The sequence below is a fragment of the Cervus elaphus genome, chromosome 9 (genome assembly GCF_910594005.1).
Source record: "Cervus elaphus chromosome 9, mCerEla1.1, whole genome shotgun sequence".
Classification (NCBI taxonomy): domain Eukaryota; kingdom Metazoa; phylum Chordata; class Mammalia; order Artiodactyla; family Cervidae; genus Cervus; species Cervus elaphus.
Window position 1 is genome coordinate 57250709 of NC_057823.1, and position 23356 is coordinate 57274064.

Below are 23356 nucleotides of genomic sequence, written 5' to 3' on the forward strand. Positions count from 1 at the left end.
GGCTTCTACAGTTATGGAAGCTAAGATCCATTATCTCAGCCATCTGCAAACTGGAGATCCAGGAAAGCAGATTTGTAATTCTAGCCAAAATCTGAAAGCCTGAGATCCAGGAGAGCCAATGGTATTCAGGCCCTCAGTAGATTAGATGGTGCTTCCCCACATTGGGGAGGGCAACCTACTTTACTGAGCCAAGTGATTCAAATACTAATCTCATTTGGAAACACTTTCATAGAGCCATGCAGAGATACTGTTTAATCTGGGCACATCTTTTCCAGTCAAGTTGACACATGAAATTAACCACAGAGTTACTATCGCCTAATTCTTTAAGCTTGTTATTCTTCTCCTCAGAAATTTAGCTTATGTCACAGGACAGTAAATCCATGCAGTTGACCAATTTTGCAATAAGAATAAAAAGTGCAGCATTGGGATACTGGAATCTAGAAGGGAAGAATAAAAAGCATTATCTCTGAATGCTTTCAGAGAGTTGACACCATTTCTTTTTTCATTTTTCATAAAACAGTTATCCATAAGTGCCAAGCCCTGTGCTAGACCCTAAGGAGACAAAGATGACTTGCAAATTTTGTCTGATTTTTAAACTAAAAAATTCTTATAGTCAGTCATATTGGCATAGTTACAGTATAGCCAAAAATAATTTTAGGTATAAGAAATCAAAGAAAGTAAATGAAAATAAAATATTTTATTATTTTTTTGGCTTAAGACAGATTTTCAGAGCTGAATAATTTCCTCTGTTCTCTCTTCATTTCATATACAGCCATGGGCAAGAAACTCCCAATAAAGCACTTCTATTCCCACAACAGGTTGTAACTTCTGCTGGCACGTTATAAAACATTTCATGTGCACCAGGCAACACTATTTTCCAAAGCTTGAGCTAATTATGTGAGATTTATCTATGTGGAAACACAGGGATTAAGCAAGCAGGAAAAATAGGGAGAATTTATTTAGTGGCTGTGTTTAACAAAGGATAATGAAAACAAGGGTTGTAGGAAACAAAATATTTCCTGAAATTAATACCTAACCAGTGAAGGAAGTCATGAGTATTCTGTTGGTGCTTTAATCCTGGTCTAACAGAAACTGCTACCAATCACACAGAAATGCAAAGCAGACATTTTTGCTTTTAAACCAGTCTTGAAGCTCCATTTACCTTATCACTTTGGTATACTTTTGACTAAGCTGCTTGGTTCTTATTTTCAGATTATTCTCTGGTGGAACTGTTGCTAAAATACCTTATCATTGTAGTATGCTAATTTTTTGTGCAAAGCATATTATTTAAAAAATACCTTTAACCTGCAAATAATTACTTATAATTATTTGGTCTGTAAGCCTTCATTTTATTTGTTTAGCTTTGCAGCGTCATCCTCTCCCTGCCCAGAGTTACTTGTTTTCCTCTTATTGCCTAATTGCACATTATACCCTGCTCCAATTTTCTTATTACACAATTAATTTATCTGGGGGAAAGAGAGACCCCAATGTTTTATTTCCCTTAATTCAGAGTTTTTATTTTCTCAGTTTGCAATCTTAATATTTCTCTTTTTCTTCATAGGCTTGTTTGTAATATTTATTATCTGCGATGATCCTAATCTTTCAAACATGAGACAATAATCTTGAAAGTGCCGCATCATAAACATCTATTATTTCTTTGGATGATAGGCCTTCTGTAGTAAATCAGCATTTTAAAAAATGCTTGTTATTTGTTCAGGTGAAGGAAAATTACCATATTTTCAGAATTTAATTAGCACCAACCTCTTCATCTTTATTTACCAGTCTTCTCCCAGAACAGTCAATTCCTCAAAGTAAAAACGTTATTTCCATCTTGAAAGATAGCTTCACAGTGGATATAAGTATCAAGACCCTAAGTGTCCTCTCAAGAGTCGGGATTAAATCAGATTGTACGAACCCTAGAGTAGTTTTCTTCCCCTACAAGGCAATTGCTCTGAATCGCCAGTTACGAAGCAGTCAAAATATAACTACTCTTTTGGGACTGAAGACCTGGGGTGGATTCCTGGACCTAAGATCTTGACGAGTGTTATTTCCACCCTCTTTTTTGGTTTCCTCCAACTCTCCTTAGTAGCTTCTCCTTTCTTACAGTTTCCTCATCTGTTGTTTAGTTGCTGAGTCATGTTGGACCCTTTGTCACCCCATGGATTGTCAGGTTCCTCTGTCCATGGGATTCTCCAGGCAAGAGTACTGAGTGGGCTGCCATTTTATTCTCCAGGTTCCTCATATGGAAATTTTTTTTTTTTTAAATAAGTGAGTAGATTAGTGAGAAGAAAGAATATGAAGACAGGTGTGTCATAAAAAGAAAGAAAACAAATTATAATTTTATGTTATTGCAATATAAAAACTGACCAAGCATGTATGTAGTGAACTCTTTCAGTGTTGAATGCTGTGGTTACCAACAGTGCTGGATCTAGAATTTCTGTAGAGACAGGTGCTCAGAAGATGCAGGAATCTGACTGGAGGGAGAGCAGGATGTCGTCTTGAATTGCATTTGTATTGTTAACACAGATTTTAATCACATTATGATGTGTTTGTGGATGGCAGAACTCTGAACACTTGCAGACTCACTCTCCACTCTCTCCCACCCTGTGGCTCCGAGGCCAAGGCTGATCAAACTTCTCATCAAGAAGCTCCCTTGCATTCCAGCCTCCTACAGGGTTTGACAGTAGCAGGAGCTGGCAAAATATTGGATGGAGGGTGAAGAGTGAAATTGGGATATTCTTCTCCCAGATTCCTTCTTTTTTTTTTTTTTTAATCTTTTTTTTTTCCTTTATTTATATATTTATTTTTTCAGTGGGTTTTGTCATACATTGATATGAATCAGCCATAGATTTACACGTATTCCCCATCCCAATCCCCCCTCCCACCTCCCTCTCCACCCGATTCCTCTGGGTCTTCCCAGTGCACCAGGCCCGAGCACTTGTCTCATGCATCCCACCTGGGCTGGTGATCTGTTTCACCATAGATAATATACATGCTGTTCTTTCGAAACATCCCACCCTCACCCTCCCACAAAGTTCAAAAGTCTGTTCTGTACTTCTGTGTCTCTTTTTCTGTTTTGCATATAGGGTTTCCCAGACTGTTTTCCCTGTTTTCCCTAGGTTTCCCAGGACTTCTTGAAAAGTCCTTCTAGCTTGGCTTCTTTCTTCTTCTTCTTCTTTATTTATTTTTTTTTTTTTGCGAGGGGAGGGGCTATACTGGGTCTTTGTTGCTGCATGGGAGCATGGGCTTTCTCTTGCGGAGAGCAGGGCTACTCTCTAGTTTCAGTGTGTGGGCTTCTCATTGTTGTAGCTTCTCTTATTTCAGAGCATGGGCTCTAGGGTGCTTGGGCTTCAGTTGTTGTGGTTCCTAGGCTCTAGAGCACAGGCTTAATAGTTACGGCACACATGGGTTTAGTTGCTCTGCAGCATGTGGGATCTTCTGGATCAGGGATTGAACTCTTGTCTCCTGCTTTGGCAGATGGATTACTATCCATTGCACCACCAGGGAAGCCCTTAGCTTATTTCTTGACCAAAGTCATAATTTACTGATAGTCAACCTCTCCGCTCAACTCTACCTCTTTCTCTGAGTTCCATTTCTCTTCCTCTTCTTGTTCCTTCAGGACTAGTAGTAATTGTCCCTGATGTTGCTAGTTCTGATATACTGTCTATCATGTGTGGGTTCCTTTTACCCACTAGCAGACACTGCATTAGATTTCTCAAATTACCTCCTTGTGGTCTTGTTTTTGTTGTTGCTGCCTGGACAGGGAGTGTAAATGAAGGTAATTGGAGAGGCAAGTTTAATGTTGTAAGTTAGGTCCAAAAATAGTTGAGGTATTTTTCTCTTATAGATATTTCTTTGGTTGGGGAACTATGGGCATACAAATTAGTATTTCCAAAAGATTCTTGAAGGCTCAAAAGTTGGAGCTGTGGCCCTAGCAGCCTATAATTCCTTAGCATGAACTGTGATAGTGATTTTTTTAACCTTGCAAAGAGGGGTCAGACCCCTGTTGTCTGTTACCTGAACTGTCACAACAGCCTCCCAGTTACTCTCTAAGCTGCCTATCTGATAAAAACCACCCTTCTGTTTACATCACGCAGTGATGTTTCTCAATGGCCTTGGGATAAAGTGTGGTGTCCTTGTCATGACAAATATGATGTTCTCCTACATTTGGCTCTTGCTTACTGCTCTGGTCTCACCTTGAACCCTCACTTATATTTTTAGCAATTTGGCAACACTGAAAGGTTAGTGATGTCCTAGAAATACTTTCTGCTGATTATCATCTATATGTCTTTGCTGCTGCTCTTTCCTCTGCTTGTTATTGAACTCCAGCCTGTCTGATGAATTTTTTTCCTCATCACATAATCACACAAAACATCTACTTCAGGAAAGCTTGTCTGAAAACTCCTAGCACTGTCCTTCCACCTCATCCAACATAAATGCCTCTCTACTATGATCCATGAGAGGCTTCCCATGTGGCTCAGTGGTAGAGAATTTGTCTGCCAAGGCAGGAGACACAAGAGACTCAGCTTTGACCCATGGTTTGGGAAGATCCCCTGGAGAAGGAAGTGGCCACCTTCTGCAGTATTCTTGCCTTGAAAATCCCATGGACAGAGGAGCCTGGCAGGCTATAGTCTTTAGGGTCTCAAAGAGTCAGACATGACTTAGCAACTGAGCACGCACACCAACTATGATCCATAACATTCAGAGTACTCACTCTTCCCAGCTAACACACTGATTTGTATTTATCCAGTTATGTCTATCTCTAACTCCAAGTGAATGAGTGCAAGCATCAGCCAGATACATTAAAACATCATCAGAACCTATCATTAATTAGTCCTTAATTGAATCAATTGATTAATGGAATTTTCCAGTGGACCACTTGTTACAGATAATAATTAGTTAACTGCTTTATCAATTGACTTAATTAATTGGATTCATTGCTTTTGACTGTCTAATCTCACCAAACACAAAACAGCCTGAGTATAGGACAAAAAATGAGGCACTAAAATGGAAAGCATTACTTAACAGCTCCATTGAGAAACAGGGAGTTTCATTTTTTTGGTGTTCTTTTCAGTTCATATTAAGCTTCTGTTTCCTTTGTTGTAGAAATCCTGGCTCAGACACATGTTATTACGTTATGCATGGGCCCTGAAGCCCATTCACCCATACTCCCTGGGTGTACATCCTGCCCCCAACATTCACTAACTGTGGACATTGGCTGGATCACTGAACCTCTTAAGTTTCTTTCTGTATCAATTAACTTGGAATTATATTAGTATCCATCCCATATGTTTGCTCTGAGGATAATCATATGTAAACTGGTGATGTCATAATTTAAAACTCATGTGGAAATAAGTAATATAGGATTGATATCTCATATTATATCCCCCAATGATTTCTATGTGGACTAAAGACAAGTATGAATATCATACTTTAGTATTTTCAGGGAAATGATATGGGAGACAATCTTTATGACTTCTAGGCAGGAACTGACTTTAATATAGACATAATAAGTACAAACCATGAAGTATGTTTATAAATGTAAATGGTCTCATCAAGAAGTATATTAAACAAAAAGTAATTAAAGTTAAAAGATTCAAAGACTGGGAGAAGATATTAGCAATACAAATAATAAATGTCCATAATAAAAATGGCATCAACATATTGATAAGAAAAATACGATAGCTTGATTACAAGAACAAGTGTTAGCAGAGAAATGTAGAGGAGGAAAAAACTTGGATCCCAAATAAATATGAGCAAATGTAGTCCATCTCACTAGTAATAAATGAAATGATATTGAAATTCAATTAAATTCTATTGTACACTCAGCAGATTCACAAAAATGTTGAAGTTTGATAATTCCACTGAGTATTTTGAGGGAGAGAAACTCTTGTACATCAGTGTACCTGTTTTGGAGAAAAATTTGGCAATACCTAGAAAAGAAAAGTTGAAGAAGTGAAACATTTTGCAGTAAATAGACTGGTTAAACACATTACCTATACACTGCCTATAAAGCAATTCAGTTCCTAGGTACAGGTCTTAGAGAAAGTCCTGCAAATGTATAAAGGGGCCCTTATGTAATATATAGAAAATATAAAGAAAAAAACTTATGAGTAGTAGTGGTGAGAAAGTCTCAACAAGGAACAAATAGTTAAATGAACTGTGGTGTTTTCTTAAAATTGAATAGATAAATAAAATATGATGTTTCATTAAAACTGAGAAATGTAAAGTGGTGAAATTGAAGGAATTAGAGCTGTGCATATCAAAATTAATAACTATTGTATGTTTCAGTGAGAAAATGAACGCATGAAGTACAACGCCATATGTGAAGTGAAATACACTAAATATTGCTTTTATTACTTGGGATAGATACATGTAAAAATACTAAAAATGACAGAAATATTAAGCATTAAATTCTGAGTGTTAATTACTTGTGACAGTGAATGGGAAAAGGACTTCATGGGAGTCTTCAGCAGATCTTAATTCTGTTATCAGTACATTTTTTTTCTTTCTTTTTTTTTTTTTTTAACTAGTTGGAGGCTAATTACTTCACAACATTTCAGTGGGTTTTGTCATACCATTTTTTTTTTCCTTGAAGTGGATGGGAACTCTATCTTATCATTTAAAATAGATGTAATGACTTCTTAAGAATTTAGATAGAATTAATTGGACTACACAGGCAAAACAATTAGCACCATGTTAATCACATGGAGAATAAAGTTTCATTTTCTTTCTCTTTCCTGTTTATCTTATAAATAGAACTCATTTTTTCCTGCTATTTCTATTTAGGTAAGTGGGGAGTATGGGGATGAATGCATAGGCCCTAACATACAATGTTTAATGTCAGTCAAACCTGATCCTTCACCTAGATTCAATTAATTGACCTCTCTGAGCCTTGATTTTTCTCCATCTGAACAAGGAGAATACTTCTGTTGATAGTGCAAATTCAATTTTATTTTAACTTAATCCAGGTAAAAATTTTAATATAGACTCTGGTCCCAAATAAGAATTTATTAACCTATTATTGTTATCAACCCTCAGAAATCACACTGCTGGTTAGTGACATAGTTAAGTCTACTAAGACTGTGTGTGTGCTAAGTCACTTCATTTGTGTTCAACTCTTTGCAACCCTATGGACTGCAGCCCACCAGGCTCCTCTGTCCATGGGGAGTCTCCAGGTGAGAATACTAGCATAGGTTGTCATGCCATCCTCCAGGGACCTTCCCGACCCAGGGATCCAACCTGCATCTCTTGTGTCTCTTACACTGGCAGGTAGGTTCTTTCCCAGTAGCACCGCTAAGATTAAGAGGTATCACTTTTGAGTTTTATTATGTGTTATGTACTATGTGAAATTACATTTTTTATGCTATCTCTTTTAATACTCACAACTTAGGAGTTAGATACTATCTCTATCCAGTTTACAGATGCAGAAATGAAAGCCTAGGGTCTAAATGAACCCAGAGATAAAGTAGAAGAATTCAGGTACTAATTTGGTTGACTTCAAAACCCAGTATTTTAATCATTAACTCCCCTGTCTGCTAGTTTTAGGCTCTTTTTTGGATATCATCCTGCTGCCTTAAAAATATGTCTTAATGGCAGGAAATGAAATGTTGGCTCTATAAACAGACCATTGAAGTTATTGGTTAGTGAAAGAAGTGGGGCCTTTCTTTATTTTTATTTTTTTTTTTCTTTTTTTTATTTTTTTTTATTTTTTTTATTTATTTTTTTTATTTTTTTTTTTTTGGGGCCTTTCTTTATTTTCTCCTTGTATGAACTAATGCTCATTTTGTCCCAGATTAGTACTACATGTAGAAACAATCACTAATGTAGTTTTTGTCCACTGGAGTTTGAGTCAACTGGTTAATTCCAGCAGTATTTTTACATAGTGGTCTGTTTGGAACAAAAATCTGATGGTAGTACAGGTTATTTGGGCAATTAAATCTGTTGCATATGGTCTGATTGGTAATTGGTTTGGATTTAACTGATTTTTAAAAATAAAATACTGTTTGGAATTTGCATAAATATCTCAGCATAGAAAAAAAATAAATGAAACTTGTTGCTTGACATTGTGTCAGTAAATGGCTAGCTGATTTTTTTTTTCAAACAGACACTGTTCTATATAGATAATGTATTTACTTTGTGAAAAGAACACCTTACACCGTTTGTAAAACAGAACATAGTTTTGCAGGAGAGAATTATATATTTGTGTGCTGGAAGAAGGGTGCATGGTGAGTGCATTTATCTAGAATTGCTACAGTCAGCTTTTCCAAAGTCATATTTCATCAGAGTTTGTAGAGATTCTGGAAGGCACTGTCTGGAAGGTAATCAGACTATCAATCTCCCCATCATCCCAGATCACACAGAGTCTATATCAGAAAAAAACAAAACCGTTCTATAGTTGGTTGCTTAGATCTGCTTTAAAACTCTGTAGGTCAGAGCTAAACAATACCATGAGTATTAATAGAAAAAGACCATATATTAATATCTGTTTTTATTTTCATGATGCAAAGGACTAAGATTCAATATGCAGTAACTGTGAACTCAGTGCAGGATGATTAGTTAATGCTCAAGTTATTGCCAATCTTTAGCTATGTTTTTAGTCAGCTAGGCTTCAGCCAGACTATTTTCCCTGCCTTGGGTGTTCAGAGATATATGACAACATTTTTTTTTTCTACCTTACGCTGAAATACACCAAGTTTTTCTAGTCATCAATACCTATTTTATAGTTGCAGTCATTTTCCAATGATGCATGCCAATGGCATGAGTGGAATCTGCCAGCACATAAATCTCTCCCCCATTCCTGCACCAAGTGGAGAGTTAAACATGCATCTTACTTATCTCCTTCTATTTGTACTGTCACAGTCTCTGAATAATATGTTTTTACTCTATCTACAGATATAAATCTTAGAGAACATGTATTTTTAATGTTCTTCTTTAGAAGCATTTTAGTTATACAAAATGGTTTCACTGAATTTATGAATTAAGAGCCCAATAGATTGTTGGTTATGTAGAATTTATGAGATCTTTGTTGAACTTTACTTTGAATGAAACTGACTACTTGTCACTTTTTCAAAGTCCCATTACTGGCTTTTTTTAATGAACAAATCTTAACATGTTTGTTGTTGTTGGTTTTTTTTCTGTTGTGCTTAATAATGAGAGTTTCACTTCATGCATCACTTATTCAAAAACTTTTTATGTCCCAGACTATTGGCTGAGCAATGAACACACAGTAAGAAACATGATAAAATCCTTGCAGCTGTGAATCTTACATATTTGTAGAGAAAAAAGACATCTGACAAGTAATGAAAAGTACTTTTCAAACATCAAATGTTACACTGCCTTTAATAATATGAACGTGGAAATTCCTCTCATTGTATCTAAAAAAAAAGGATAAGCCTTACATTTTCATAGCTAGTTTGTAGTATGCTGAAGTCATAATTAAGAACTTAACTGTGTGTTGTCCATGGTCCTGAATGCATCCTATAGCTACAGAATAGATGGGGATGTTGCTATTTATTTGACTGCTGGACTAAAGTTAATAAAACTAGTTTTATTAACTGGATACCAGAAATGTAAAAGTATTTATGCCAGAGTCATGACTCCCAAAAAAGCTCACAGTTTTGGTGTGAAAACTACATCATTATTAATTTTCAGAGTTTTTCTTTTAGTTCTGACCTAAGTATATGGTGCTTGAGAGTTAAAGTGATAGAATAAAGATAGCTATTATTTATGGACAAGAACCAGAGTAGTTGATTTTATTCATCTAAAAGTTTTGCTACTACTGGTACAAGTGAAAAAGGATAAATTGATAAATGATTTAATGATAGGTAAGCTTATTTTTTTGACTGTTGAGGTGCAGTCATAGTGGATATCTAGGCTGTTTCAGGACTTTATGGGTAGGTAGGCTGCAACTTCATAGTAGTATGAATTTTGTTTACTGTCATGGAATCAAGTGTTTAAGTGTGATAGGAATCTGGACACTAATATGATTTGAAAGTGACACTTTATAAATCTAAATTTAAATGACCATTTCAATGCAGTCATTATTTTATATATGACACATCACAGGAGTCATTAAGATAGTCAAAACTTATGTAATGAACACATAAAATGATATGACAGATAATAATATAGAAATAATGAACACATATGCACATCCAGGATAAAGTTTTCACATTGGAGATTTTTTTCAAAAATCCCTAAAATAAAATCTTGAGGTGAACTTTGAAATACTAATAGAGACAACTGTAAAATTTTCTTAAAAGGAAGCAAATTACCTGATTGTATCGGAGCTTAATTTATTGAATACTTACAGATTTCTGATACTGGATGAATATTGATGAAAAGTGAATACTGATGAAAGGCAAAGTCACAACATGTTCCTTTTGTTAGCACCATATGAACAATGTGTGAATGGCTTGTTTAACGGCAAATTACAGTTCTAATGCAGGAAATTGAAAGGAGTATTACTCTCCATCCAGTTGGTTGCAATTTTATGACAACAAAAGCATCTCAGAGAATATTAATACTCTTTTAAAAATATTTTTTACCTTTACATTTAAAAAATTAATTATAGGATAATTGCTTTACAGTGTTGTGTTGGCTTCTGCCACACAGCAGCAGGAATCAGCTGTAAGTATACATATATCCGCTCCCTCTTGAACCTTCTCCCCTTCTCTCCATCCCACCCCTCTAGGTTGTTACAGAGCACCAGGTTGAGCTCCCTGTGTTATATAGCAACTTCCAACTAGCTATTTTACATATGGTAGCAGATATGTTTCACTGCTACTTTCTTCCCACCCTCCCTTTCCCCTGCTCTGTCCAAAAGTCTGTTCTCTGTGTCTGCATCTCTATTCTTGCCCAGCAAATAGGTTCATCAGTACCATTTTTCTGGCTTCCATATATATGGATTATTATACAATATCTGTATTTTTCCGACTTACTTCACTCTGTGTAACAGTCTCTAGGTTCATCCACCTCACTAGAACTGATTCAAGTTCATGCCTTTTTATGGCTGAATAATACTCCATTGTATATATGAACCAAAACTTCTTCATCCATTCATCTGTTGACAAACATCTGTATGAATACTCTTTTTTTTTTTGGAACATTCTCACAGTGGAAACTTCAGGCTCACAATTCCATAAGTCCAATGGTTATCATCCTCACTGTTACTTATCTAAAAGAACAGAAACAAGTTTGAATATCTGCACTAGGAAAGATGTGCGTTGTGCCTTTCTGTTTCTTTAGGGGAAAGAGAAAACTGGGACAGCATATTTCTTGTCATTCCTGTCCTCTTTCCTGTTTCTCTTTCTATTCTTGCTTCAAGTGTAAATACCTCCAAATCTTTAAATTGGAAGAAAAGAGAGTTTGAATTAATAGTATTGTCTTTAAATATATTTGTTGAGATTTTATTCCTGTTTCTTCTTCAGTGCCCCTCACAACCAAAATCACTATCATTGTGATCATAAACACTTCATTTGTCAGGGATATAAGTATATTAAAGATATGTTTGCCATGTAAACTATAAATCATCAAAATGCTCAATGTTGATTTTCAACTGTATAGACAATTGAAACAGTTGTCTATAGATAACTGTATAGACCCAGAGGAATCGGGTGGAGAGGGAGGTGGGAGGGGGGGATCGGGATTGGGAATACATGTAAATCCATGGCTGATTCATATCAATGTATGACAAAACCCACTGGAAAAAAAAAATAAAATTAAAAAAAAATAAAAAATAAAAATAAAGCTTATGGTATAATATATGTGAAAAGTTTCTCAATTTACTTTTCTACTTTTTATATATTGATAATTTTAAAATTTCTTTAGTGTCTTGAGGGACATGTTAATGGCTGTAGGATATTCTGTTATATGTATGTAGCATAGTTTATCAAACCAATATCTTCTTCCTGGGCATTTAGATATATTTTGTTACCATAAATTATCCTGCAGTGAAACAAAGTACATAGAATGTATACATGTTCATTTCTTCTCTGTCTGTTTTGATCTCTGATATCATAGAAGTCTCATACACAACAGTATGGAAGGAAAAGATGTCCAGGCCTCAGTATAATAGAAATAAAACTTAGATTTCTTTCTCATGTTTATCATAGTTTAGCAATGCTCTTCTAACAAGAAAATTTATTCTTGCATCCATTCATTCATTCAAAAAACAATTCAATGCTTGTGATGTATAATCATTCTTTTAGGAACTTGGGATGTATTAGTGAGGGAAAGCATTCTTCCTGTCATAGACGTATTTCCTTATCAGAAATTCTGGCCTTATATAGTTAGCCAGTTGGAAATTCTGACATGTATTATTTTTAATACATAATAAAATACATAATAAAAATTATTATGAAAAATTTCTGCACTGACATGGCTCAGTGGTAAAGAATCTACCTGCCAATGTAGAAGATGTGGGTTTGATCCCTGGGTCAGGAAGATCCCTTGGAGAAGAAAATGGCAACCTACTCCAGTACTCTTGCCTGGGAAATCCCATGGACAGAGGAGCCTTGCAGGCTACCGCCAAAGGGGTCTCAAAGAATTAGACAGGATTCAGCCGCTAAACACCACCAACAACTTCTGAATACACCCCAGACCATATCCTGTATTTGTGTCAGGAGATGGTATAGTTCTGTTGCATTATGTTGTGGTAGGAAGCAGGTAGATGAGCAGATTTCTTTGGCAGGTCACCCACTACTTGGAAGGGGAGAGTAGCAATTTAAAGACTTGCATACTCCATGTTTTAAAATTACTTTATACTCAGGATTGTAACTAAAGATAGTCCGCATAGTCTAAATGCAGGATGCCAATGGGAATGTGCCTTCAAATGTAAAAAATTTGGGTCTTTCCATTTTACACTGATCCCAGTGCTTTGTATAAATGAATTTTGTCCTGAAATGGTCAAATAATATAAAGTTAGATTTCAAATCCGAAGGAAAATAATCATTTGTAAAGATGAATCCAATTTTTTAGTCCTAGATCCTAGCTATAAAATCAGTACAGTTGCATTTGCTCTCTTAAATGTTTTTCGTAATACTAAACATGCAAAATCCTTTCAATGACTATGTAATGCTTTGCAAATACTATTTTTGCATTTCTTTTTTTAAAAAAATTATTGGTGAATAGTTGATTTACAATATTGTGTTAGTTTCTGCTGTACAGGGAAGATATTAGTTATATAATCAATCTGCACTGCGGGAGACCTGGGTTCAATATCTGAGGGAAGATCCCCTGGAGGCGGGCTTGGCAACCCACTCCAGTATTCTTGCCTGGGAGAATTCCCAGAAAGGCCTGGTGGGCTACAGTCCATGAGGTTACAGAGAGGTGGACACAACTGAGTGACTAAGCACATGGTGCGCACACGCGCACACACACGCACACACGCACACATTCATTTATTTTTAGATTCTTTTCCCATAGGTAACTGATAAGGACCTACTGTATAGCACAAGGAACTCTATTCAACACTCTAATAAACTCTATGGGAAAAGAATCTAAAAAAATGAATATAAAAAAATGAATATGAAGTGAAAAGTGTGAAAGTGAAAGTCACTCAGTCGTGTCCGACTCTTTGTGACCCCATGGCCTACACAGTCTATGGAATTCTCCAGGCCACAATACTGGAGTGGGTAGCCTTTCCCTTCTCCAAAGGATCTTCCTAAGCCAGGGATCAAACCCACATCTCCCACGTTGCAGGCAGGTTCTTTACCATCTGAGCCACAAAGGAAGCCCTTTAAAAAATTCAAAAAAATGTTTCCCCATTTCTTAATTCAGCCTCAGGAAAACTCTTTCCACATAGTGTAAATGGCTACTAGTAGCTTATTGTTTATATTCCACCACATTTATGGTAACAATTACCAACTCACAAAAAAAAAAAAAAAGCTCTTTTTTCCCAGAAGTTTCAGTGGAAGTTCTATGACTGTACTTATTGCTTCATCTTGGGTGATATATTTAACCTTGACCCAATTAATATGAATGGTTTCTAACAAAGACCAATTGTTATATCTAAAGACATAATCATTTTTATGTGAACCACGGTTGAGTGGAACAGATTACTTTTAACAGCAAGAAAGAGAATGGATATTGAGCAGGGAAATACAAAAGCCTTCTACTATATATTACCTCATTTAATCTTTCCAACTATCCTCTGAGCTAGTAATTATTTTTCTCCAATTAGAGAAAAGAACTGATGGTCCAAAGATGGTAAGGAACTTTTGCAAAGTCATAACACTAATAGGTGGTGAATATGAGATTCAAATTCTATGCCTAGCCTATTCCTTAACTGCTATATGATACTGCTTGCATTGCATTTATTTTTTACTTGTTCTTTTAAATGGTCTATTTTTTTTTTTATCACAGTATTAGGTTCATAGAAAAATTGAGCAGGGGGTACAGAGATTTTATATAGTAAACTGTCAATGTAGGTTCATTAATAGGTACCACTCTATTGAAATATGTTGTCAATGGAGGAGGTTATACATACATACCCCCAGCTCCCATATATGTATAGCATCCACCATCATGAGCATATCTCAATAGAGTGGTACATGTGTTGCATCAATGAACCTACACTGACACTTTGTTAATACTATCACTGAAAGTCTATTGTTTGCATTAGGATTAATTCCTGTTGTTGTGACTTCCATGGGTTTTAACAAATGTATAATTACTTGTATCCACCATTATAGCATCATACCAAATGGTTTCACTGCCCTAAACATCCTATATGCTCCACATATTCATCTCTCCCTCCCTCCTAAACCTTGGCAACCACTGATCTTTTCACTGTCTCCATAATTTTATCTTTTTCAGAATATCATATTGTTGGAATCATACAGTATGTACCTTTTTAGATTGGCTTCTTTCATTTAGTAATATGCATTGAACTTTTCTCCAGGTCTTTTCATGTTTTAACACCTCATCTCTTATTAGTACTAAAAAAAATTACTCTGTCTGGATGTATCACAGTTTATTTACCCATTCACCTACTTAAGGACATCTTCACTACTCCCAATTTTTGGAAATTATGAATGAATCTGCTGTAAACATCCATGTACATAAGACATAAGTTTTCAACTCCTTTGGGTAAATACCAAGAAGTATGATTGCTGAATCATATAGTAAAAGTATGTTTAATTTTGTAAGAAACTATCAAACTGTGTTACAAAGTGCCTGTACCATTTTACATTCTCACCAGAAATGCGATTTTCTTTAGCTCTCCATCTTTACCAGCATTTAATGCTGTTAGTGTTTTGGGTTTGATCACTCTAATAGGTGTACAGTGGTATCTCATTGTTGTCCAACTTTTTATATCAGTAACTGGTGAACAGAGGTGCAACCAAGTGTTCCAAACCACATATTCAGGCTCAACTTCCCTTTTTTTTTTTAATTTGAAGGATAGTTATTTACAATATACTATTATTTTCAGTTTGACAGCAAAGTGATTCAGTTATATATTTTTTCAGGTTATTTTCCATTATAAGTTATTGTAATATATTGAACAACCTGTTCTATACAGTAAATCCTTATAACTTATCTTTTTTTTTTTAATTGGAGGATAATTGCTTTACAATGTTGTATTGGTTCTGCCTCAACTTTTCCACAAAGATTCAGAGCAGAGCACCTTTCACTTATATTCTTGCATTCTTTCATTCTGTTCATTTTAGTCTGATTTAGGGCTTTTCAGATTCTCTTTAGAATTTTGGTGTCCTGAGATAAAATTCAAGGCAATAGCATGCCAATATCAAGCAACTTATCATCATCTTGTTTTTGTCCACAGTTAGCTCCTTAACTATGGATATCCTGAGCACAAAAGTTTGCTGTTTGACTCTGTATTCCTAATACCTAGAACAATGCCTTTCATTTGGTGCACATTCCTCACTATGCTTAGAAAAAATAAAATGAAAACATTTCTGATTCTATGAGAGTGAAAGTTTTAATATATTTCAAGCCTGTGTATATCATACAGGTAGATCTAAGTATCACATCTGCCTTTTCTTTCAATATGTTCTTGGTAAAGTGGCTAAAACTCTTCGGGGCCTTAATTGCTTATCTATAAAAGGGCAATAGATGCTTCTATTATTGAGGACTATTTAGGAGAAACTGAGATGATGTGTGTAGAGTCAAAGCAGGGTTTCTGGCATACAAGAAGCATGCAGTAAATGGTGACTTTTATTAGGATAAATTACTCTGTGGCTCATGGAATAAATAGTGTTAGAAAAACATTTGTATGTATTTCATAAAAACTTAAATAGAACAGGCCATTTAGCACTGTAGGTATGTGTAGCATGCAACATACATCAAAGACTTACCTGTTTGTGAGTCTTAATGCTGATATCAGGCAAATTTCCCCTCAATTCAATCAATCTGTATCCATAAGACAAACTGATTTTACAAGGGTGAAAGTGAAAGTCACTCAGTCATGTCTGACTCTTTGCCACCCCATGGACTATACAGTTCATGCAATTCTCCAGGCCAGAATACTGGATGGGTAGCCTTTCCCTTCTCCAGAGAATCTTCCCAATCCAGGGATAAAACCCAGGTCTCCAGCATTGCAGGTGGATTCTTTACCAGATGAACCACAAGGGAAGCCCATAAGGGTAAAAGGCTGAATCTATTTGGCAAGTAAATTCTGTCAAAAATTTACTTGACTAAAAATCTTTATATTTTAAAACCCTTTCCTTTGCATAGGCCACTCAAATAATTCTGTTACATTAAGAAAAGCTGGAATAAATCCAACTTGGTCATGGTGTATGAGCTTTTAATGTGTTGTTGGATTCTGTTTGCTAGAATTTTGTTGAGGATTTTTGCATCCATGTTCATCAGTGATATTGGCCTGTTTGTGTGTGTGTGTGGATTGTCTTTGTCTGATTTGGTATCAGGATGATGGTGGCCTCATAGAATGAGCTTGGAAGTGTCCCTTCCTCTGCAAATTTTAAAAGAGTTTTAGAAGGATAGGCATTCGCTCTTTACTAAATGTTTGATAGAATTCTCCTGTGAAGCCATCTGGTCCCAGGCTTTTTTTTGGTGGGGGCGGGGGGAGGTAATTTTTGGTCACAGTTTCAATTTCAGTGTTTCAATTTCAGTGCTTGTCATTGGGTTGCTCATAATTTCTATTTCTTCCTGGTTCAGTATTGGAAGATTGAACTTTTCTAAGAATCTGTCTCTTTCAAGTTATCCATTTTATTGCCATATAGTTGCTCATAATAGTCTCTTAGGATTTCCCTCCAAATCCAAATGGAGGAGAAGTCTTTAGTCTGCCTACACTGGGCAGGAGAAGATGAGTGCACATCATTCTCCTGTGAGATGTGAACTCATCTTCTCTTGCAAGAACTCCAAAATTGCAACTCACTGCTGAACAACCATCAACAAAAAGATGTTGGATCCTACCCCCCCCCCAAAAAAAAAAAAATATCCACATCCAAGGGCAAAAGAGAAGCCCCAGCAAGACAGTATGAGGGGCACAATCATGTTTAGAATCAAACCTCATACCTTCCAGAGACTCTTGGAGGGCTCAAACAAACCTTGTATAAACCAGGACCCAGAGACCCCACAGAGACTGAGCCAGAACTGTGTTTAGGTGTCTCCTTTAGAGGTATGGGTCAGCAGTGGCCTGCTGTGGGGTCAGGGTCTCTGGGTGCAGCAGGCCTGGGTGGCATAAGCCCTCTTAGAGAAGGTGGCCATTAACCCCACCATAGAGCCATCAGAACTTACACAGGACTGGGGAAACAGACTCTTGGAGGGCACAAACAGAACCTTGTGCACACCAGGACCCAAGGGAAGGAGCAGTGACCCCACAAGAGACTGACCCAGACTTGCCCATGAGTATCCAGGAGTCTCCACTGGAGGTGTGAGTTGACGGTGGCCTGCTGCAGGTTGAGGGGACTGAGTGCAGCAGTGAATGCATGGGACCTTTTGAAGGAGGTCAGCATTATCTTCATCACCTCCACTATAGTTTGGCCTGAGGTCAAACAACAGGGAGGGAACACAGCCCCACCCACTAACAGAAAATTGGATTAAAGATTTACTGAGCATGGCCCCACCCATCAGAACAAGACCCAGTTTCTCCCTCAGTCAGTCTCTCCCATCAGGAACCTTCCATAAGCCTCTTATCCTTATCCATCAGAGGGCCAACAGAATGAAAACCAAATCACAGAAAGCTAATCAAACTGATCACATGGATCACAACCTTGTCTAACTCAATGAAACTATGAGCCATGTCATGTAGGGCCACCCAAGACAGACTGGTTGTGATGGAGAGTTCTGACAGAACATGGTCCACTGGAAAAGGGAATAGCAAACCATTTCAGTATTCTTGCCTTGAGAACCCTATGAACAGTATGAAAAAGCAGAAAGATAGTACACTGAAAGATGAACTCCCCAGGTTGGTAGTTGCCCAATATGCTATTAGAGATCAGTGGAGAAATAACTCCAGAAAGAATGAAGAGATGGAACCAAAGCAAAAACAACACCCAGTTGTAGATGTGACTGGTGATGGAAGTAAGTCTGATGCTATAAAGAGCAATATTGCATAGGTACATGGAATGGTAGGTCCATGAATCAAGGCAAATTGGAAGTGGTCAAACAGGAGATGGCAAGAGTGAATACTGACATTTTGGGATCAGTGAACTAAAATTACTGGAATGGCTGAATTTAACTCAGATGGCCATTAAATCTACTACTCTGGGCAAGAATCCCTTAGAAGAAATGAAGTAGCCATTATAGTCAACAAATGAGTGTGAAATGCAGTACTTGGGTGCAATCTCAAAAACAACAGAATGATCTTTGTTCATTTCCAAGGCAAACTATTCAATATTACACTAATCCAAGTCTATGCCCCGACCAGTAATGCTGAAGAAGCTGAAGTCAATAGGGTCTATGAAGACCTACAAGACCTTCTAGGACTAACACCCAAAAAAGATATCCTTTTCATTATAGGGGACTGGAATACAAAAGTAGGAAGTCAAGAGATACCTGAAGTAACAGGCAAATTTGGGCTTGGAGTAACAAACAAAGCAGGTCAAAAGCTAACAGAGTTTTTCCAAGTGAACGCAATGGTCATAGCAGAAACCCTTCTCCAACAACACAAGAGAAGACTGTACACATGGACATCACCAGAGGGACAGTACCGAAATCAGATTGATTATATCCTTTGCATCCAAAGATGGAGAAGCTCTATAAAGTGAGCAAAACAAGACTGGGAGCTGACTGTGACTTAGATCATGAACCCCTTATTGCCAATTCACACTAAAATTGAAAAAAGTAAGGAAAACCACTAGATCATTCTGGTATGACCTAAATCAAACCCCTTGTGATTATACAGTGGAAGTGAGAAATAGATTCAAGGGAATAGATCTGATAGACAGAGTGCCTGAAGAACTGTGCATGGAGGTTTGTGACCTTGTACAGGAGGCAGGGATCAAGACCATCCTCAAGAAAAAGAAATGCAAAAAGGCAAAATGGTTGTCTGAGGAGGCCTTACAAATAGCTGAGAAAAGAAGAGAATCTAAAGGCAAAGGAGAAAAGGAAACACATACCCATTTGAATGAAGAGCTCCAAAGAATAACAAGGAGAGATAAGAAAGCCTTCCTCAGTGATCAGTACAAAGAAATAGAGGAAACCAATAGAATGGGGAAAGCTAGTGATCTCTTCAAGAAAATTAGAGATACCAACGGAACATTTCATGCAAAGATGGACAAAATAAAGGAGAGAAATGGTATGGACCTAGCAGAAGTAGCAGATATTAAGAAGAGGTGGCAAGAATACACAGAAGTACTATACAAAAAAGATCTTAATGACCCAGATAATCACAATGGTGTGGTCACTGACCTAGAGCCAGACATCTGGGATGCAAAGTCAAATGGGCCTTAGGAAACATCACTGTGAACAAAGCTAGTGGAGGTGATGAAATTCCAGTTGAGCTATTTTGAATCCTAAAAGATGATGATGAGAAAGTGCCACACTCAACATACCAGCAAATTCAGAATGCTCAGCAGTGGCCACAGGACTGGAAAAGGTCAGTTTTCATTGCAATCCCAAAGAAAGGCAATGCCAAAGAATATTCAAACTACCACACAATTGCATTCATCTCACATGCTAGCAAATTAATGCTCAAGATTCTCCAAGCCAGGCTTCAACAGTATGTGAACTGTGAACTTCCAAATGTTCAAGCTGGATTTAGAAAAGGAAGAGGAACCAGAGATCAAATGGCCAACATCCGTGGGATCAGCAAAACACGAGAGCTCCAGAAAAATATCTATCTCTGCTTTATTGACTATGCCAAAGACTTTGACTGTGTAGATCACAGCAAACTATGGAAAATTCTTAAAGAGATGGGAATACAGACCACCTTACTTGCCTCCTGAGAAATCTGTATGCTGGGTCAAGAAGCAACAGTTAGAAATGGACATGGAACAACAGACTGGTTACAAATTGGGAAAGGAGTACATCAAGGCTATATATATATATATTGTCACCCTTCTTATTTAACTTATATGCAGAGTACATCATTAGAAGTGCTGGGCTGGATGAAGCACAAGCTGGAATCAATATTGCCAGGAGAAATATCAATAACCTCAAATATGCAGATAATAGCACCCTTAGTGCAGAAAGTGAAGAAGAACTAAAGAGCCTCTGGATGAAAGTGAAAGAGGAGAGTGAAAAAGTTGTCTTAAAACTTAACATTCAAAAACTAAAAATCATGGATTCTGGTCCCATCACTTCATGGCAGATAGATGGGGAAACAATGGAAACAGTGAGAGACTTTATTTTTTGTGGCTTCAAAATCACTGCAGATGATGATTGCAACCATGAAATTAAAAGATGCTTGCTCCTTGGAAGAAAAGCTATGACCAACCTAGACAGCATATTAAAAAGCAGAGACATTACTCTGCCAACAAATCTGCCTAGTCAAAGCTATGGATTTTTCCAGTAGTCATATATGGATGTGAGAGTTGGACTATAAAGAAAACTGAGCACCGAAGAATTGATGCTTTTGATCTGTGGTGTTGGAAAAGACTCTTGAGAGTCCCTTGGACTGCAAGGAGATCCAACCAGTCAATCCTAAAGGAAATCATCCCTGAATGTTCATTGGGAGGACTGATGCTGAAGCTGAAACGCCAATATTTTGGCCACCTGATGCAATGAACTGACTCATTGGAGAAGACCCTGATACTGGGAAAGATTGATGGCAGGAGAATTGGATGACAGAGGATGAGATGGTTGGATGGCATCACTATCTGGATGGACATGAGTTTTAGCAAAGTCCGGGAGTTGGTGATGGACAGGAAAACCTAGCATGTTGCAGTCCATGGGGTAGCAAAGAGTCAGACATAACTGAGCGATGGAACTGCCTGAACTGAGGGCTTCCCTGGTGGCTCAGACAGTAAAGAATCTGCCCACAATGTGGGAAACCTGGGTTTGATCCCTGGGTTGGCATGATCCCCTGGAGGAGGCCATGGCAACCCACTCCAGTATTCTTGCCAGGAGAATCTGCATGGACGAGGAGCCTGGTGGGCTACAGTCCATCAGGTCACAGAGAGTCAGACATGACTGAGCAATTAAGCACAGCACAGTCCAGGGATGCCTTGTTTCTGACAAAGGAGGCAAGAATATACAGTGGGGCAAAGACAGCCTCTTCAATAAAGGGTGCTGGGAAAACTGGACAGCTACATGTAAAAGAAAGAAATGAGAACACTTCCTAACACCATACACAAAGATAAACTCAAAATGGATTAAAGACCTAAATCTAAGACCAGAAACTGTAAAACTCTTAGAGGAAAACATAGGCAGAACACTTGATGACATAAATCAAAACAAGATCCTCTATGACCCACCTCCTAGAGTAATGGAAATAAAAACAAAAATAAACAAATGGGACCTAATTAAAATTAAAAGCTTTTGCACAGCAAAGGAAACTATAAGCAGTGTGAAAAGACAACTCTCAGAATGGGAGAAAATAATAGCAAATAAAACAACTGACAAAGGATTAATTTCAAAATATACAAGCAGCTCATACAAGTCAATACCAGAAAAACAAACAACTCAATCAAAAAGTGTGTAAAAAACCTTAACAGACATTTCTCCAAACAAGACATACAGATGGCTAACAAACACATGAAAAGATGCTCAATATTGCTCATTATTAGAAAAATCTAAATGAAAACTACAAGGAGATATCACCTCACACCAACATAAAAAGAATGGCCAACATAAAAAGATTACAAAAAACAAGTGTTGAAGAGGCTGTGGAGACATGGGAACACTCTTGCACTATTGGTGGAAATGTAAATTGATACAGCCACTATGGAAGACAGTATGGAGATTCCTTAAAAACTAGGAATAAAACCACCATATGACATAGCAATCCCACTCCTAGGCATATAACCCTGAGGAAAACAAAACTGAAAAAGACACATGTACCCCAATGTTCTATTTAGCAGCACTATTTACAATAGCAAGAACATGGAAGCAACCTAGATGTCCATCGACAGATGAATGGATAAAGAAACTGTGGTACACATATAAAACGGAATATCCAGTTCAGTTCAGTTGCTCAGTCATGTCCAACTCTGTGACCCCATGGACTGCAGCACGCCAGGCTTCCCTGTCCATCACAAACTCCTGGAACTTGCTCAAACTCATATCCATTGAATGGGTGATGGCATCCAACCATCTCATCCTCTGTCATCCCCTTCTTCCCCTGCCTTCAATCTTTGTGTTTCCAATGAATATTCAAGACTGATTTCCTTTAGGATTGAATGGTTTGATCCCCTTGTAGTATCAGGGACTCTCAAGAGTCTTCTCCAACACCACAGTTCAAAAGAATCAATTCTTCGGTGCTCAATTCTCTTTATGGTCCAACTCGCACATCCATACATGACTTCTGGAGAAACCATAGCTTTGACCAGGTGGATCTTTGTTGGCAAATAATGTCTCTGCTTTTTAATATACTGTCTAGGTTGGTCATAGCTTTTCTTCCAAGGAGCAAGTGTCTTTTAATATCATGGCTGCCGTCACCATCTTCAGTGATTTTGGAGCCCGAGAAAATAAAGTCTGTCATTGTTTCCCCATCTATTTGCCATGTACTCAGCCATAAAAAAGAACATATTTTAATCAGTTCTAATGAGATGAATGAACCTAGAGCCTAAAATACAGAGTGAAGTAAGTCAGAAAGAGAAAGATAAATGTTGTATACTAACACATATATATGGAATCTAGAAAGATGGTACTAACGAATTTATTTGGAGGGCAGCAGTGGAGAAACAGACATAGAGAACAGATTTATGGACTCGGGGTTGGGGGAGGATTGGGTGAGGTATATGGAGAGAGTTACATGGAAACTTACAAT